This window comes from Colletes latitarsis, chromosome 10, assembly GCF_051014445.1.
Source record: "Colletes latitarsis isolate SP2378_abdomen chromosome 10, iyColLati1, whole genome shotgun sequence".
NCBI classification, from domain to species: domain Eukaryota; kingdom Metazoa; phylum Arthropoda; class Insecta; order Hymenoptera; family Colletidae; genus Colletes; species Colletes latitarsis.
The window spans coordinates 16014256-16031419 of NC_135143.1; the positions used below are offsets into that span (position 1 = coordinate 16014256).

Consider the following 17164-nt stretch of genomic DNA (forward strand, 5'->3'; position numbering starts at 1 on the left):
AAAATTGTAGATTTAAGTAATCTCCAATGCTCATAAACATCGTAACTAAATTCAGTATTTACAAAATAACTTTTAAACACGACCAATGTTATCTTGGGTACTAACGTCGGTTTTGGAAAAAGCACGATTCCCGCGAAAGCGTGAATTTTCACCTTGGTTGTTCATTCTGCATTAGGTGGGCGTATGCGAACTTGCTCCACTAACTATAGTAGCTGAAACCAGATGTACATACTAACGATGGCTTTCAAACACAGCGGTTCTATAAATACACAGAAATCCATACAACAACTTGAACAAAAATCGTTTCCCATCGATACGATGACGCGATAGAGACTTCTAAGCCAGACCGAGGAGCAATCTTTCTGTGTCAACGTTATTTTCGGGCGTTTAACACCTGAAAAAGAGTTCCGTCCAGGGACAGTTAACCCCGACAAAGGATTAATATCTCTTTCCGTGCCGTCTCGTGGTTTTTCTCGTTACCAGTCGAAGTGCACCACGCTCGCGTTTCTCGGTCGATATCTTCCATAACACCTCAATTACCGCGCACAAAGATCACAAAGACTCGTCTTTCGCGAAGAGGCCCCGGTCTTCATCCCCGGAACTCACATTTCACGACCGATTGTTTCGTTTCTCGACAATTTCTCGTTATCCTAGACAATGGCGAAACTCGCGGCAACGGAGCTAATAGTAATACAATAATCTTATCCTTTGTCCGTTTCGTTCGTCTCTCTCCCACTCCGGCGACACGATGCACCCTTTGCCTCTTTGCATCTCGTCCACCCCACTTGTTTCTCGTTCTCCCGACGACTAATCGATACCAGACTCGAAACTCTGCTCGACGACGTGTTCCACGACTATTAATATTTATTTAGACCTTTTCACTCGGCTCTTGACGCAAGCAAACTCCGCCAAACTTCGGTTGAAATTTTAATTTAATGAGAGAACGGTTCTCTCCTGTCTCGAGACGTCTTAGACCTAACGGAAGATTATGTATTATTTATAATATTGTGCGACACGAGAAACTAATTCATTTTCTGTAAAAAAAACACTGCAAATCTCTACTGTAAAAATTCCTAATAAAATACATTTTTTAACACATGTAAAAGAAATATTTTTGCCAATTTTCGTTTAATGGGTCGAAAAGCTGTTTCGTCGAAGAGACAAACCCCTAACTTCTCGGAGGGTAATTTTATGTCTTCTAAAATTTCTCAGTCGTATAAAGTAAGACGTTTCTCATTCTTGGTTGTGCCGTAAAAGCTTTACGAACGGTCCTAACCGAGCTTTCGGAATCAGGTTCTTCTCAAGATTCTTTTGAGCGATCGTGCCGGGGACAATCGTCGCGAAGACGCGTCTCGCCGGTATCGACAACATGTGAAATATTTATCGAACGTCACCGGGACACGGGCAAACAAGGAGACGGAAATTGGAGAGGAAATAGACGGAGTCGATGCAGAGTGAGGGGAGAAGATCAAAAGACACGTTCTGTAAACTCGTTCCTCTGGATGCCGGTCGCGAGACTCGTCAATTAGAGATCGAACGAGAATTTTACCTCCTCGGGATTTTCAAGAGTTCGATTCGTATTTACACTGAGTATATCGCAGTTATTGGCTCCCGGAGGCCCCGGGGCAGGGGTCTGACTCGACAACTTCCGCCATATCGACGTCTAGGGCCCTCTATATTCCACAAATATATCAACATTGGTTCAACAAAACACGCTTAACACTAAACCTACCGACACTTTACCGTATACATTCCTACCACGACCGGTCTAATGACCAGTCTTTCTTTTTCTCTTTCACGAGGCAACGTACTTCTAATTTTTCCATTATATCTATAGAAAGTTGTGTTTTGAAGTTTATTCGTAAGATATCCTTCTCTTTTATGTCGCATATTTTTTTTTTAAAGCATTGAATTCTAAGAACCTGCACAAAAATATTCAATACTTTTACTCTAAATGTGCATTAGTATTTTAATAGTATCAATAAATAGTAATTTTCATCGGATAGAAGATAAAACGATCTTGAAAACAAATTTCCTTTCAAGTCGATACCATTAATTCCATAGAAAACAGTTTTATGACATACCAGTCGTATGTTCAATAGGAAGTACTGAAACTACTTTGGGTATGTAGTGTCAAAGTAAATTGCAAAATAAACATAAAAGACTGGTATAGTCATTGAATAGAGGATAAAATGCTCTTTAAAACGAGCGTCCGAACAAGTCGATAGCTTTATTAGTTCCGGAGATATAGTGATTTTAGTTTCAAGTCGATGCGGTGGCTAGTTCTGGAGATATAAGGCTTCGAAGCGTTTGTTTACGTCGCGAGATCAATGAACTCACGTGACCGTAGTAAATAGTAAACATTATGTCACTCGGTCACTCGGTCAGTGGGTCAACGTGCGAGAAGGAGGTCCGACGCGACGCGTCAGACGGAGACAGAGATAGTCGAATTAAGAAAAATTACCATTTACATAAATTGCGATATCTCAGAAACGGAAAGTCGGATCGACAAAAACCAAGAGCCATTTTAAAGAGGAAGGTTTTCCGCTTCTAACAGTGGCTTAATTATGGAGAAAACGCTAGTAGTTTCAGAACTGCACGCGTCTAAAGTTTAACTATTTTTAATACGCGTTGTTAGACTGTTTTAAGACAGTAGAAACTGAAGATTCTCTCCTTTCGTCTTTCGTATTAGAGGTATAGCCGTTTACGTTGATTAAAAACTGAATCGTACGAGGGACGATAATAGCCGACCGAGGTCGAAAGTAAATCAGAACCGGGGGAGCACGAGAGACTTCGGAAGATTCCTCGAATTTCCTGCCGGACTAATTTCACCGTCAATTAACAACGGGAATTCCAGCGCGGAAGCACACAGGCGCAGGCTGTTTAGGCAAATCGTGCGAACCATGGTCCCATTCACGCCAGAAATACATCGATCTCTTTGCGGAATGCAGTTCACCGTGCCCCGAAGGAGATTTAACCGGTTGGTCGACGGGCCATCAAGTTCTCGTGATTTCATGGAAGTCGAACAGAATTTACCTTTCTAACGCACAGGTTCGACGTTCACTCGAATATCGTTCGATTATTAAATGCTTTAATTGCTTCGTTTAAAAAGCGAATCAAAATTTTTTCGTATTTTTATTACGAGTGAAACGTGGATAAAATTTTAAATATCACCATTTGGGTATTCTCCAATTTGTCAAGAAAGTATTTCACTCCACAAATAAAAATCTTTTCCCAAATTTTAAATTCAAATTAACCACCCCTTGAAACAGAGTCTCGACCATAGAATAAAAATCGTCGATTGGTGGAAAGTAAAAATATTTTCCCACGCGTACAATGGATTTTCAAACACGGCGGAAGCGCAGATCTTTCGAACGAGTAGTTTTCTAGTGATTAATTCCGAAACCCCTAATTGTGTAACCCCTTAACACAGCCCCGGATCGAGGCAATAGGGTCTCTGTCGAAGCTATCGTGCGCACGAAGCTAAGGAGCTGGAAATCGAGGGTGCTTAGCACGCGACTTTGCAAGGCCAAGCTGTGGGAGGCCATTTTATAACCAATTAGTGTCCCTCTTTAAGAAACTGCCTACGGAAGTAGTACTCCAGTGTCCTTCGGTTCGGTCGAAGTGGCCGGGGGATCGCGGTTCGGGGTGAAAAATAGAAAATCATTGTCCCACGGCGGTGACTCCGACTTTTCACGTGGAGTCACGAACTCCGTGGACAATGGGAGTTTATCGTCGTTATTAATCGGAGATGACGCGACGCGACGGGGAGGTTCGAGTTCGTTTCTGCAACGTTGGTTCGCTGACGATCCAACCGCTTGTTGTTGACTGTTGTATCAGCCCCGCGGGATCGAGTCTTTCAATAGTATTTGTGCTGGCTCCCTTTCATCTCATTATCTCGTGGATAGCGTACAAATTAAACCGTTCGACTTCACCGTTGCTGAGAACGAGTAAAAAAGCGTATTTCCCAGAATATAGGCGAGCAGGAATGAGTCGGAAACGGGGGATGAAATGTTTCCATAAGAGGCCTCGTTTACGAGAATATCCATTTCTTAAGTGATACTTGATAAATAATTTTTTTTCAAAATAGAGTATCGTACGATACATTGAAATTTTTGTTTAATGAAAAGTATCGTTTGATAAATAATATTATCGGTATCAAGATGATGGAAATAATAATTTATCTCGATGCTCCATTTCGGAGACGTCGATCGTGAGATACAGGAAACGCGGATACGGTTTCTTGGGAGCGAAACAATCGAAATAAGGGGGAGTTTAAAAGGTAGACTACTTAAACGAGTGACCCCCTTGGGGGAATTGAATTTTTCGATTTAATCAGATCTCTTAACCTTCTTTCAGATCTCTGACCGCACGGATAAATCAAACGTCGGCCGTTTCGCTCGATCGCTGGAGGATTATCCTGTCCTGTAGTCCCAGGGATCCGATTTTAATGAAAGCTTTTCCCGGTAAGTCCCTACGAACGAATTCCCATCGATCGCCGATCGTCGTCGACAAGAATCGAAATTCGGAGATTCGTTTCTTCTCTTTTCGTTCGAGAGCTCGTCGTATTTTTATACTGTCCTTTCGTCTGCGACCTAAGCAGCTTTCATCGAAAATAGTCTAGCTCCTAGTTCTCTTTTACTCTCATCTATCCGTAAAAACTTTCTTAAAATTTACATTCATCAATTAAAATACATACATGACATTCCATTTCAGACGTCCAATGGGCAAAAATATTACTACACGAGGATACTTTGATATTTACGACGATTTAATAATAATATGTTTCCTTAACGGTCAAACTATGCTAATATTTGGATATTTATATAAATTGTAACAGTCTTCGCGTTTGAAAATTAGCTTTTGAGGGCCTTTTTGTGACACCTCAAAAGGATGAATGGCCGATATAAAATGGTCGGAAGCGCGTTTTTTCGGAGTTCCTTCGTGCTTCGTTGACGCAATCCTGGAATGCACCCACGTGCCGGCGGTTCCTGGAAATATCTCGTCTGCAGTATCCCGTGGACGAGTTCGTGACGCAAAAACACGCACGGAATGCGTTACGACACGGGCTCGACATTTTCTTGCCTCTTCGAACGCCGGACAAAACCGATCGTGCGTGGGGGTGCATCGTTCGCGGAAGAAAGCCTCGTTTAATGAGCTCTGTTCGCGGGCATAATACGATTACGGTCGCATTAAAAAGAACCGGAAATTCGTGGGTGTTTTATCAATGGCCGGCTCGTATCGCTTTAATCCCTGTATAATGGCCATCGAACGATATCGACGACGGGGGTTGATTCATTTATTGGTCCTTTGAAACGATCGTTCATGCTGGGTAATTCGTCCTATAGAAAAATAACGATGTTCATGGAACTGTAAAAAATTATTAATTTGATATGAAAGGCCGAGAAATAATACATTTTCTGAATCGAATCTCGAGCGGTTTCCAACAACTGAATCCGAAAATTGCAAATATCTTGATCATAAATACGATTAATAAACCTTCAAAAAATTCAAAAAATTAAGAAGAGTTGATTTGTCGTATAGAAAAATAACGATGCTAGTGGAACTGTAAAAAATTATTAATTTGGTACAGAAGGGTAAGAAATAATAAATTTTTTGAACCGAATTTCCAGTGGTTTCGAAGACTGAATTCGAAGTTTGCAAATATCCTGATTCTAAAAACTATTAATGAACGTTTAAAAAGCTAGAAATATTAAATAAATATCGAACGAGGAAGGGTTGATTTTTGTTTTGAAATGTCCCATAATTTTTCGATTACGTTGCAATTTTGCTATCCCCGAGGCTCAAGATAATCCGAGGGATCAAAGTTTGTTGGCTGCTGACTGGAAGAGGGAGGGAAACGGTAGCCTAAATATCCTGATCCCGATTACAGCCGGAACTTCTCAGCGTTTCCTTTTGCATCGTTTACACGCGACTGTTGAGCTCCGTGAAACTTTTCGAGTGGATTTCGGGAGATAAAGCTGCTCGAGACACGGACTTTCCCCGCGGCTTTTTTACAGGGGTTAATGTATCCCGCGGGACGCGGATTACCCGCGGCGAATTTTTGATAGAGCCCCCGTTTTCTCGTGGGCGCTGGAAGTTTCGTCGCGACGCTCGAGAACAGGGATGGAAAGGGCGTCGTGCTCCACGGCGCAGACAAAACATTAATTAAGTCTCGTAGTCGAGTCTTGGCTTTTTTTATTCCGGTGCCTTTCCTACCCCTTTGTTTCGCTCTCTTGGAAATGGAACGAAATTTCGGCCAACTTCGCAAATAATTTTAATTCGCTGCTTTGAGAGCTTGGATATTAATTGTGAATTGTCTGCTAGATCTAAAACAATTTTTTACTGGACCAAAACTTCGATTTTAGAAAATTGTAACCTCGCTTTAATTCATGAATCCTATTAAAATTTATTTATTTCAAAATTTCAGCTTGAGAATTCATTGTTTTAGTTTCAATGTGAAGAGTCTTGCCAAAGTGTCGAGTAAATGGTTGCATTTAAGTAATAGCTATGGAAAAAAATTATTATCGTTTTAGTAGGAGTGTGACCAGTGATATGCAACACGAGTCTAACATGATATCATCAAGCATGTGTCTGATAAATAAATGAAAATCTAGGAGAAGCAGAATCGATGGGTTTGATTCGAAGTATATACGCTCGAATGGGAAATCTATGGCTGTTCTTTCTGAGGAAAAGAAACCATAAGCTCAACGAATAGTTTCTTGACGGAGGGAAATGAAGCCTCCCCTGTGTAAAAGGTACGCGCGAAAATGTTTCCGGAGCTTCGTCCGCTTGGAGTGGCTGACGAGTGATCTCGAGGACGTCCCGAGCCGCAGTTTTTGAGAGGCGACGTCCTCGCGAGCCAGCGGCAGAACAATGGTTCCGCGACGAGTGTCTTCTTCGTCAACCTGCTGTCCCTTTTGTACCGGAAACAATGGCCCCGCTTGCTTGAAAGAAGTCTTCCTCCTTCTTGGGACGGTTCTTGTCCTATCTCGCGGAATTCCGACTCCCCGTGGCCCTTTTTTTCTGCATTTCGTCCGCCTTCCACCAGATCCTAGGAATTCCTTCTGAACTTTTGCGGGTAATTCGATTCCTCGACGATCGAACGCCAGTTTCACCCTGCGAGCTCGTTCGATTCGCGTATAGTCCGGGCCAAAATATAGCGAGGTCATAAACTCGAGTGGGTGTTAAGGTTTACACGTTTCAGCCCTCGAAATAAATGAATTGACAGAAACACGAGCAACTAAGGGCCTTAGACCATAGTCAGGGCCGAACGTAGAAATATTTTATTCAGTATCACCATTTTTAGAAAGCCATTTTTAAAGGTATAGTAACAGGTAAAGGTCTTACTCAAGTCTTTAATATCTTAATCTACCTGCTTATAATACAGAGTGTTCGGCCACCCCTGGGAAAAATTTTAATGCGGGATTCTAGAGGCCAAAATAAGACGAAAATCAAGAATACCAATTTGTTGATAGAGGCTTCGTTAAAAAATTATTAACAATTAAATTAAAAAGTTTGAAATCGTTCTAGAAAAATTATTTTCGGTTGTGGGGGTCAATTACAATCATTTTTGGTGAATACACATACGTCCGAAATCCTACCCACTTTCTAGAAAAAAATTCGAGAAGATGTGAAATTTTTCGACGGAAAAAAAAAATTTCAAATCGTTTTGGAAAAATTATTTTCGGTTGCAGGAGTCAATTACAATCATTTTTGGTGAGTAGACATACTCCCGAAATCTTGCGCATTTTCGAGAAAAAAATTCAGTGCGGTCGGAACTTTAAACGTTAATAACTGTTTAACGGAGCCTTCATCAACAAATTGGTATTCTTGATTTTCGTCTTATTTTGGTCTCTAGAATCCCCCATTAAAATTTTTGCCAGGGGTGGGTGAACATCCTGTACATGCATGTAGAAAATGAAGAGATAGTGCAGTTTCGGACACAGAAAAACATTCAGAAAGGCACCCTCAAGCAAGATGTCATGTACGGCCCTAAGTACCGCAGTAGTAGTCGGTCCCAACCCTCAAGAGTTTAGTTTACGACCTCGCTATATTTTGGCCCGGACTATAGTCGTCGGAGGATTTCAAGGACGAGCAGTCGAGCAATTAATTAATATTTATTACAATTCAGTTGGTTCAGTTCATTTTTGTTTTTTAAATCGATTTTTAGTATGAAGAAGCATAAGCCCCCCATATTAATAAATTTTTAACCCTGAAACTCTTGACGGAACTTTTCTAAAATTCGAAAGAAGGATCTTCAAATTTCGAAGGTTCGTATCTTTCGAACAATCTCAAAACCAGAAAGATGATGACTTAAACCCTCCATAATTTAGCATAAACTACAATATATCAAAGTATGATCGAAATCGCTCGCGTCGATATGCGAAAAATGGCCGATTTCGATCCGCCGGAACCGCGAAAAGGTCGTTCGGCGAAAACACGGGGAAACGGAACGCGTGTCGCGTTTCGGTTGGTTAATCTTAAACCACGGGTCCTGTAATCACCGGAATATTAGTGGGGAACATCGTACAAAACGGCAGTCCGTGTAAAACGACTGCCCGCGCTGGCCTTCGTAAACGTTTCCAGGCTGCGATCAAACACCCGTAATTCGTCGGAAATAACGCCGACCGACCGGGCGAATTTGTCGTCTGTTTGCTGCGTCCGGCGTTGTACGGGGGGCAGGGGTGGGTTTTGTCATTAGGCTAATTATTAATGCCGCTGGGGACACAAGCCGGACGAGTCTAGCATGCAGAGACGCGTCGCGGATCGAAAACGTCGCGTCGAATTTCACAGCTTGTTTGTTTACCGGGTGGAAACTCGAGCTGCGAATTTTACGCGAGTTGGGGAACTATCCGGTTACGAAGTTTTCGTTTACTGGGTTCCACCCCTGTGCGGATCACAACCGTCGATTTTTCGAAACTTTAATATCAACCCCTTACGACGTAAAAAACAAGTCATTCGTAAAACAGACTCTTCACGAAAAATTAATCTCCGACAGGATCCCTAAAAATAAAATAAAACACCCCCCCCCCCCCCAAATTGCACCATTTTTACAAAGTTCTATTGTTTCACGATTCCAGTCCATCGTAGCATAATGATAACGAACATCCTCTCCAGTCGCGTTCGCAGTACTCGATACTTGCAACCGCCGGAAACGTACCTTCGAACTTGGAGCCCATCCGTGTCAGTCGAACCGCGATTAAATTTTCGCTGTCTGAACGCCCAAATCAAACAGGACGTCGGCTCACTCGAATAAACTCTGAAAAAACACACACACACACATGCACGGTGGAGACTCGGAAAGCGGCGGTTCGATTTTCAAATTCACTTTTGACCGACGAGCCGCGCTTATTGCTTCCGGATTCTGGTCGGAACCGGGAATTATCGCGGTTGGTCCCGTTCGCTAAAGGCAAGTTAATGAGGGCGTTATCGTGCAAGTGACGAACAGGGGCACCGGAGGGGTAATTAACCCTCGCGACACGATTACGCTCGTTCGCTTCGTTACGGTTTATCACGCGAGCTATGGGGGTTAACGCCGTCAATGCGCGATCTTTTCCGCGGGACGCGGCTGCATTAGGCCAGCCGCCGGATAACGAACCGTAATGGCGTTCGTATCTGATTAAACGGGCCGCGGTTTCAGACAGTAATTCGTCGACGAGAATCCTACGTCTCCCTGCCTTCGTCTGTTACGGAGGTAATAGAATAGCTACAGCTCGTTAGGAAATATTGACTGTGATTAGGATGCTACGACACTGCGCGCCGCGACCCGGAGAAGCGTCGCTTTGGAGCACAAAGGACAACGGTGCGGTGTATTTCGATGAAGGAACGATGAGGATCGCTGATTCTAACTCGTCGTAGCATCGAATTGATCCTCAAACGCGAGATGAATTTGTTCTGAGCGTGGAAGCGTAAATTTTACAATTCGAGGATTGACTCTTTGCATATACTAAAGTCAAAATAACCTGTTTCGTCTATTTTAATCTAATTTTTCGAAATTTTTTATCACTTTTAGTGTAGTATAGTATAAAGTTAGTTTTTTCTGTAAGATATATCGAGATAGAACATAAACTTCCGATTCCATTAGAATTGCAGAAAATTTCAGCATAGTGAAAATGCTTTCCCAGGAAACTATTATAGATTGTATTTCAGGACTTATATAATACGTTGTACAGAAATTCTCTCTAATCTTTGCTCTTATATTCAAATTAAAATCACAACGAAGGTTAATGAAATTTTCGCTCCTAAATATATTCTAAATAGATTGTTCGTTTTCTGCGAAATTTATTACGATAACCGTATTCTTCCGTTTCCCTTTCTGTTGGAAAATGGTCGTAAAAGGGGGAGGGGGGATAATTACTATTTTCTCGATGGGGGGTTGACGGGGGCGTGGAAATCGAGCGTTAAAAATTGAAAAGTTTGCGAAAAGGTCGACAGATGCTGGCGACACGACCTTTACGTAATCTCGCGAGCGGAGTTTCGCATTTTCCGAGCGATTATCTCTCGCGCCGGGCCAGGGCAACTCGATTTCTTTCATTCGCCACTTAGCGCTGCCGCTCCATTCGCCGTGAAAGCTCTTCGAAGTATTCCCAATCAAAAGGACCAAGGAAGAAGGAGGCGAACCGAGGTCGTCCTGGTTCTCTTATTCAACTTCCGTGTAATTCGATTACGGCCAACTTCGACGCGACTTCATTACACAATCATTGTTCTACAGAGTTTAGTTTTCGAATCGCGATCGCCACCGTCAAAATTTAATCCACCCGCACCCGTCCTTGTTTTCGAACGATCGACGAACGGTCAATTAATATTCGTATCATTTTTTACAAATATTCAGGCTGTTTCCAAAATATCATAGATACTTAAAGATCTGGAATCTACATTATAAAATAGCTAAAAAATATGGATAGAATAATTTACTCGTACTAATCTATACTCCAAGCGATTTACATATTATAATATAAAATAATTTAGAATGAATCCTGTGCCTATCTAAACTTACAATTCTTGCAAGAATTCGTACCACTGTGCATATAACGAGGCAATAGTGTTATCAATAAAAATTCAGAAAAAAATTGAAGATTATTACCAATGGGTTAATATTGATTAATATTCGTTACTGATCAGTAATCAAGTATAAAGTATAAAAAAAAATGAACTCTTCGGTACGGTTCCAATCTACGTAAGTTCAGTTGTTAATTATTATTATTGGAGAAGCGCTGACGATATCGTAATATTCGAGTTAGCGTCGATTTCCGTGGATCGTTTTCTGGCTAACGTCGATCCAGGATCGGCTTCTGGCTAATGTCGATCAACGATCATCCGCCAGGTGCTCGAAGTCGGCGAATCGACGCACTTATCGAGGCCCTGATCCGCTCGCGTGACAATTTGCAGATTGTCTGGACGCGTTTCGCGCGGCGGACTGCGATTCAATTAACCCAATTGTCTCGAGATAGCCGCTGCGAGGTCCTAACACGAGACGTCGCTTGTACGTCAATATTTGTCAATGGCCAAATGGCAATAGGTGCTTTGTGATTGCACACGCGTAGCCACCGTCCTCCGTTCCTATTCGTCCACCGTACGACCAAAAATATTAACTTGAATTTCGTGCAACCACCAACCTCGCGAAACTTTAATTCCGTTTGAGAATCCAATAACAATATACTTGACTTGTTTAAATCTGGTATGTTTAAAACCCTATTACAGTAGTAGAGACGTTCAGAATGCGTTGACAATTTTTATTTTGTCATAAGCGTGACATAAATGAATGAAAAACGCGGGTACTCGATTAATAATAACAAGTTTCTTTACATTTTCATAATAAAAATTTAATTACTCCGTGAACAGGATAATGATAATCGCATTGAAATCACATCCACGGTGAATCCACCTAGACAATATGGCAGAGTTTCAGAATTAATTGCTGCGTTATAATAATACGTTCTTAATGCTTGATACCTTGTATCTAAAATACGTTAACGAGCGACGCTCGATTGTTCATAAAATGTCTTCGTTAACATCGAGGAAATGTGTACTCGGATATCTCGGTATATTTCGACCGTAAAAGCTAGTTGCTGCAGGATTTTGAGATTAGAATGGAAATAAAAGTGGGAAAAATTGCTTTGTAACAATGTGCTTGTAACCACTTGTTGCTGAAAATTAAATGGAATTTGCGTCGTAATTCCGCGTCGAAAAATATTGAATTTCCATACATCGGAATATTCATAAAACTTCTAAGCTTCGTTAAATGCATATATATTTAAAAAATGAGTCAGTTATAGATTTAAAAGTAACGTAGTATTACGTCACCGGTAATTTCATTATAAATTTAAAAATGATTTAAATCTAGACTTCGGATTTAGGAACGACGTAACATTATTCCGACTGGGAATGCGTTAATTGATTTAAGCGTTTGTATGAAGTGCACCGTCGCGTTTCGCGTTACATGTCGTACAGCCAGTTCACGAATCAATTTAATCAACTGTTAATTTAATTAATTCTCGCTGAGCGGCCGATTATATTAATTAAATTTAATGGAACACCGGGCCCTGGCGAAGAAGAACAAATTGAACGTCGCATGATGACGCGCGTCGGGAGATAGGAAGTTTCCGGAGTTGCGCGTGACGCTCGGAGAAACGGGACAATACTAAATTACCTAAATCATCGAACTAAAATTTCAACAAACGTCGAATGCATCTCAAAAGATAATAATTATACGTACAGTAATCACAATCCTACTGTAAACGATATATCCGTCGATAGTATCGAAAAGATTCAAGATGGCAGAACGATGTATCGATAAAATGGCGGATTTGGAATTTCGGGGAGCCGCTTCGCGCCATACAATTGAAATTCCTCGCTTATACAAGGACGAAAGTCTCTCAGATATCATTTTTACTTAACAAAATATTGGAAGAAGAACAAAATAAGCACTGAACGCTGTTGAATGGGGCCAAGTGGTGGATTTTCGTTCTAAGTGAGTCGCGTTCGCGACAGTTGGACGCGATTCTCATGCAGAGCGTGTCTAAAAGGAGGGAGGAAACCGCGAACGGGGACTGGCGGCAAATCCGTGGTTTTCTCGACAGCCGTACAGAACGAAACAAACGCCATTATTAAGGCTAACTGTGCGTTCCGACGGTGTCCGTGCGCGGGTAGGAAAATCTCGCCGGCTCCGGTAAGTTCTCCGCAGACGTTACGCAGTTAATAATGGCTTGTTAAGTGGTTGGCCTTGTTTGGCGCACTTAAGTCGCGCGTACTGTATGCACGGAGCGCAATATACGGACAACGGGGTTCGCGATAAACTTCCGGCCCACGTATTTCGGTCTTTAGCGCGCGTGGACCGTTTCGTGCCTCTTTTTCACCAAATTCGCGCTTCAAGCGGTTCGCTGCCGGTGCTCTTTGTTCCATTCGAGGAAATTGCATTCTTGAAGCTGCCTGGGAATCGCTCGCACCTCGTCTTTTGTCTCCGGGACGCTTGATTTTAATCGTTCGCTCTCAAATTATACGGGTCATTCCTCGCCATAAAAATTCTCTCGAGAACACACCTATAAGGCGAATTATACAGAATGTGTCCGTAATTCGTGATACAAATTGGGCTAGATAGATGCTATAACTCCAAGTGAGACGAAAATCAAGACAAGAATGTGTATGAGACTTCGTTTTTCGAGAAAGTTGAATTTAAATATCGGTTGACCGTGATTGATACGATACGAGCACCTGTACTTAATTAATATTCGACATTACGGATTTCTTTAGAGATCGGTGATGTTAAAAAATGTCAAGTTATAGCGAATGTAGTCTACAATTTTAATTTTAAATTTCAAATTATTCGTGCATAGGATTTGCTTGCAAAAAATTCTAAATGGCTCGCCATTCTCCACTCGTCTATAATGGAGGTTCGTATAAAAACGAGAAACCAAACTGCAGTTACCGTTCAGTTTCATTTTTGCTGTCTGAAAAAGATTCGGATATCCCTGTTTTGCAAGGAATACAAAAAAAATCTCGATCCCAGAGTTCGACAAAGTGCGACTGGAGTGGTCCAGAAATTCCTCGTCGTTCCACGCAGAATCAATAATTTTTTGCGGTAGATCTTACGGATTCCAGTAAAATTAGGGGAGGTATAAGTTATCGTTTCGCTGGATTTTGAATTTGTTTTAAAAGAACAAAACCTTTTACTTCAATTTTTATCTAAAAAGCCATCGACTGTATTTGCCATTTTGTTTATTTCTTTCAAGAAGCATTAGCCTGTTATACTGAATTTTATATTAAATTCAACAGTTGTGTCTGCATTGTAAAAAATATGAACAAAATTTACAAATTTCGAGTCACCATCTGGTTCGCGAAATCCTTTACAGAATAAATGTACAATTTCCACACAGTATATTACATGGTTTTGAGAGAGTTGGAGAAAACGTGTTTTGCCGCGAGTAAAACAAACAAAATATCAATGCATAGTTTGACTTTTTTATTTCACGAATATAACGAAAAATACACGGGCCATCAACTCCTTTTATTTTTTTATCTACTCTACCTAAACATCGGACCGGCCATACAACTACTCGAATTTCAAAATTAACAATTTTATTTTCCAGGTTAATTGTTTCGCGTTTAAGGAAGACTCAAACGCCACAGTTGAAACCTTTAATGAATTTCCACTTACCGCCATATCGATTATTAATTTCCATTTGACAACAGGGAACGGACGTGTTGTTTCTACGTTCACCGTATTTTCTTGACCTTTCCCCCACCAATTATCATTTGTTCAAACATCTCGATCAGTTCCAGCAACGAACGAAATTCGCCCACAGGCTGTCGGAATTTTCTATTTCGTTCTTCGTACGTCGATTCGATCCAGTAACAGGAAAATGTACAAAAGTCTATTCTCGTTTCCTTGAAAAATGATTTTTCCGGGGAAAACCAATACGGAAGATTGGAAAATTTTTTCGAAAAATAGATTACGAAGCTGCCAGACAAACAGCGAGAGCAATCGATGGGAATGGAACGTCTATAATGGAATGAAATATTTAGTTTCCTTTCGAACGACCTGATATGTATTTGCAACGCTTCGCAATTAATCAAACGAAAAGGAACGTTTGATACAAACCGGACTTAAACTCGGCGAGTAATTGCTTCCCCAGCGATTGGAGGACCGAATCCCGCCTGTAAAAATTTCATCCCCGTAATCTCTAAGATACCACCGTAAAGGATCAACGGGGATCGGTGGACGCGGCTCCGTAAAAGGACCCTCAAAGCGCATAATGGAGCCACCGTAATGGACGGTCCGCGTAATTTTTCTTTTATACACGACTTCTGGGATTTCGAGCCCCCGACGCTGATCACTTCGTCGAAAGGAGCTGTTTCTATCCGCGACAGCGCGAACTTTCTCACCCTGTTCGGGGACTCGTTCGAGCGTGACATTCCCTTACAGAAAATCGGTCGTCCGTCCACGGTGAGATTTTCTTTGCTCGATCCTCTCTCTCTCTCTCTCCCGTCGATCGTTGAATTCTTCAAACCCGAGTCAATTTGAATTACAATCAAATAATATGCGATTTTCGAACTAAAAAACCTTCAGACCCAGCGTCTTCGCGACGGTTTGTAATTTTAATAATAATACAAAATTCTAGAATGTCATACTTTTGAATTGATGGAGTTTTCGAATTTCAAATTTCGTATCGCTAAGAACCGTACGTGTTATTTCGCGACACGTAATTCGATCGACGTCGAGTTTGCTGGTTCCCTTTCGCGCTGAGATCGCTGCAGATCCCATTTCCAAATTGCTGGAGCTCTCGAACGCGAATTATAAGAGCTGTCTGCCCGCCTTCAGTTTGCTTGCCGGAAATTCGCGAGAAATTCGAGACGATAAGTCCTTGGAGCAGTTTAGCCAATCCGCCCCGTAATCTCTGAGCTACCGATGATCCGTGTTTCCCTTGTTCTTGAAAGCAAATCGAGTGTTCCGAATTTAGCCCCTTCCGCACCCTATTTTCAATTCGTGCAAACTTTGTTCCATTCGTAATAAGAATTTGGTCAAAATACACCGTGACAAAAGGTGAAATTTAATTCTCGTAGTTGACGCAGTCTCAGTCTCGATTCCTTTGCACGAATCCGGGGTGAAAATTCTCGCTTATAAACGGGAACTACTGTCTTGCAATCATAATTTGCTTCAATTGTAATTTATACGAATTTCTTTCTATTCAAAGTAAGAATTGTAGGTAAAACATATTCTTAAAATGGTTGCAAACTACTATAGTCGAAGAAAGGAAAGGCTTCTCAGCCAATGAAAAGGGTACGTTTCGCGTATTATCTGTGATCTACGTAGCAGATCTAATCGTTCTCAAACAATATAGCGTTGGCCGCGTTTCGAGTGGCGCACGCGACCGTTTCCTCCCGACAAAATCTTCCGGGTTTGCGTAATCTTATGGGTGGCCGTTCGTCGTGGTCGACTGGTAATGTTTGTCGGTGTTATTCGCATCGACCCACATCAGCTGTTGAACGTAAATATTAACGTAACGCCGCGAACAGATCGCGACGATCGTAGTTGAACATCGACCGCGTACGTCGCAGATTAGACGTCGATGTTTTTCTTTCGTTTACCCCGTCACCGCGGAGTCGCTTCCGTTCATCAATGGAATTTACGATTCGCGGTTCGATGGGCACCGTAAACTTTTAACGAAATCAATTTGTTCGGGTCGGGAAACCGGGTTATCGTGGCCCAGTCATCTGCTGGACAGCTCTCGCAATGGTCGGTGTAATTGTGTTCTCATTGGGTCACGAAAAACGCGGGCCAATTTTATTAAAAGCGGGACAGGTTTTTAAAGATAGAGTGCCCGATCGAATGCGAGGGAAGATTCTTCGGACGCTGGATCATAAATAAAGATAAAAAGCTTTCAACGGCGGAACTTGTAATCGAATGTCGGAGAAGATTCTTTAGATCTTTGTGGTTTTACGAACTCAGATAAAGTAAATATTTTACTGAGATTTTGTAAATCTTGCCATATTAATACGTAAATAAAGATAAATAAATGGTTTTCGAAGATAGAGCGTGTAATCTACTGTATCGATTCAGAAACGAAATATTGGAACACTGAGGTAGAGGCAGAATATATTGGCTGCTCAAGGTCACTTGTAAATCGCCAAATTCGTTGCATAAATTCCAATCGATACTTTCCAC

At 41.6% G+C, this 17164-nt stretch overlaps 1 protein-coding gene across 9 annotated transcripts in view; it reads left to right on the forward strand.

Moving 5' to 3' along the window:
- Positions 1–17164, forward strand: part of Oamb (Octopamine receptor in mushroom bodies) — a 113228-nt gene that overhangs the window by 49903 nt on the left and 46161 nt on the right. For 8 of the 9 annotated variants that reach the window (XR_013080399.1, XR_013080397.1, XR_013080398.1 and 5 more), the window contains one exon: positions 4360–4466. The exons of the other annotated variant lie outside the window; for it this stretch is intronic. The gene's annotated coding sequence lies outside the window, so the exon portion shown is untranslated. The remainder of the gene's footprint in view (positions 1–4359; positions 4467–17164) is intronic. 9 annotated transcript variants of the gene reach the window in all.